Source organism: Drosophila subpulchrella, unplaced genomic scaffold (genome assembly GCF_014743375.2).
Source record: "Drosophila subpulchrella strain 33 F10 #4 breed RU33 unplaced genomic scaffold, RU_Dsub_v1.1 Primary Assembly Seq125, whole genome shotgun sequence".
Lineage (NCBI taxonomy): Eukaryota > Metazoa > Arthropoda > Insecta > Diptera > Drosophilidae > Drosophila > Drosophila subpulchrella.
The window spans coordinates 173,393-176,797 of NW_023665467.1; positions in this window are offsets into that span (position 1 = coordinate 173,393).

The window sequence follows — 3,405 nt, forward strand, 5'->3', positions numbered from 1 at the left end:
AAGAGTTTTAGCAAGATTAGTGAGTGTAAAATTACACTAACAAACCTAGGAGATTAAACAAATCTAATAGAAATGTTAAAATATCTATAACCACATACCCGTTTAAAGGGGGATCAATTCAAAAACACTAACACAAACTATTAGGCTAAGCTTTGTTAAAAAACAAACACAAGAAACTCGCAAAAAATCACCGAAAAAGACAACAACTCAGAGCACAAAAGTAAACACATCTGTTCACAAGCGACGCTAAATCGATTAATAATAGGCAAAAGTACTTTTTGTCTAAACTTAAAGTGCAATAATTATTAAAGAGTTCTCCCTTAAATGTAGACATTTCGTAATATGTATTTGCGCATTTTGCGACTTGATTATTATTAATTTTCCATTGGTTTGGGAAATGGCCCTAGCTTAAAATATCTCGCATCTATTGTTATTTTAGGTATTTTATATAAATTATTGAAAGTTTTTTATGTAGTGCAATTTAGAATATTTCTTTAATATTTCTTTAATATCTTCATTGTTTAAAATGTTTGTATTAAAAACATCAATTTTTGCTAGAGTGATAGTATCTTTTAAATTTTCTAGGTCAAATGTTAGCAATCGTAAGGGATGGTTTGTTTAGTGGTAAGTCTTCATCAATAAAAACCTTTTTAAAATCTTCAGAAAGAGATTCTATTTTTTTGAACAATTTGGAATTGAATAGATTGTTTGTTATTATTTTCAATTAATTCAATGATAATACCCGTTACTCGTAGAGTAAAAGGGTATACTAGATTCGTCGGAAAGTATGTAACAGGCAGAAGGAAGCGTTTCCGACACCATAAAGTATATATATTCTTGATCAGGATCACTGGCCGAGTCGATATAGCCATGTCCATCTGTTCGTCTGTCTGTCCGTCCGGATGAACGCTGAGATCTCGGAAACTAGAAGATCTAGGCTATTGAGATTTGGCGTGCAGATTCCTGAGCTTCTTACGCAAGTTTGTTTGTTACAGCAGCGTGCCACGCCCACTCTAACACCCACAAGCCGCCCAAAACTGTGGCTCCTAAAGTTTTGATCTTAGAATACAAATTTTAACTGATATGTATTGCTTTCATCAATACCTATCGATTGATTAATTTAAAAAAATATTGCCACGTCCACTTTAACGCCCACAAACTTCAAAAAATCTTAAATATGAACGCGGATATCTCGGAAACTATCAAAGATGGAGAATTGGGATTTCAGATTTAGATTCCGTAGCCTTGTAAGCAGCGCAAGTTTCTTACGCGAATATGACACGCCCACTCTAACGCCCACAAGGCGCCCAAAATAGTGGCGCCCACAATTTTCAAGTTAGGTAAAAAGTTTTAACTGAAATGTATTAGTCTCGACTATCCAAAAAAAAGTTGCCACGCCCACTCTAACGCCCACAAGCCGCCTAAGCCTGTGATCGACCCAAAAAAAATTTGCGATGCCCACATGAACGCCCATAACGCATAAATCTGTCTACCGCCCACATAACCATATATTGAAATCGCGGGTAGGTGGCGCATTTCAATTTCGCTTTGCTGCTTGCATGTCTCCATTTTTTTGTCCCTATAGCTGAGTAATGGGTATCTGATAGTCGAGATACTCGACTACCGCGTTATTTCTTGTTTAATTTTGGACTTTAATAAAATCATCATGTTCCGGAGTTCCAGCCAACCATTTCCACACGGAATGTTCCCTTTCTTGATCTAGCTGATATAAACTGGGATAAAATTGAATTTTGAATTTCCCATTGTGACCTTTTACTTCAATCCCTTTTTATATTATCGGATTCTATATTTATTATTATTTATTACTCGAAGAGTAAAAGGGTATACTAGATTCGTCGGAAAGTATGTAACAGGCAGAAGGAAGCGTTTCCGACCCCATAAAGTATATATATTCTTGATCAGGATCACTAGCCGAGTCGATCTAGCCATGTCCGTCTGTCCGTCTGGCTCCTACAGTTCTCATGCTAGAATAAAAATTTTAACTGAAATGTATTGTTCTCATCAATACCTATCGATTGACTCAAAAAAAAGTTTGCCACGCCCACTTGAACGCCCACAAGCCGCCCACAAACTTCAAAAAATCGTAAATATGAACGCGGATATCTCGGAAACTATCAAAGCTAGATAATTGGGATCTCAGACTTAGATTCCGTAGCCTTGTACGCAGCGCAAGTTTGTTACGCGAATATGCCACGCCCACTCTAACGCCCACAAACCGCCCAAGCCTGTGGCGTCCACAATTTTCATGCTAGATAAAAAATGTTAACTGAAATGTATTGGTCTTGTCAATACCTATCGATTGATCCCAAAAAAATTTGCCACGCCCACTCTTACGCCCACAACGCTTAAATCTGTCTACCGCCGGTAGGTGGCGCATTTCAATCTCGCTTTGCTGCTTGCATATCTCCATTTTTCTTTGGTCCCTTTTGCTGAGTAACGGGTATCTGATAGTCGAGGTACTCGACTATAGCGTTCTTCCTTGTTTTTTATTTATATTATTATAAAAACTTAAATTAGTTACGTGGAATAAATCGTTGTACGATTCATAGATAAGAACATCCTTGTTGTCTTTGAACAGAAAAATGCATGGTTCGAGTAATCATTTATTTCTGAACTGACCAATATTATGAATGATAAAATAGGTATTAGGGAATGCATTTTCTGTGAGTGAAAAAAAATAGTTAATTAATTCATAATATTATCCTTGTGTATGATACTGTGTTTACTATTGATTATTATTTTATTAGGCATAACCTCTTTTTATACCTCGGTTTAAGTTTATTTCTTTCTCCAAATTTCTTTTCATAAACATATTTTCATTCACAATATTGTTTTTCTTTTCTGTTTTTATTATGTGTTTCTAGCGTTTTCTCTTGAGTTTTTTTTTAATATTTGAGGAATATTTTCGTGTTCGATTTTATTATAAGGAATGTCAAAAAGTTTCTGGTTTGTTGTGGAATGAATACTCTGATTATATACCTGAGCTGCTCTAATTACAATTTTAGAATAATCGGTTAGATTCGATTTTTATTTTATGGAGCGTGCTAACTCTGTTAGTGTCAAATGCGCCCTTTCAATCTTTCCGCTTGAGGTACTGTGCCTCGGATCTGCGTAGTGTAAAGTTAATCCGCACTTTGTGCAAAAGATTTAAATTGGGCCGCTGTAAAGCTCGGTTCATTATTTCTCATAAGTACTTTGTCTTGGGGAAATTGTTGAAGTAGTTCTATAACTTTATTTTCGATATTTAATTTATTTTGAATTTCTTTAACTTCTAGGAATTTAGAGTACGCCCCAATACAATAATGTCAATGTGTAAGTTTTCTCCTTCCTTAGTTGGTATTTGGGCTTCTCCAATTGGAATTTTAACTGGGTGTCCGTTATATT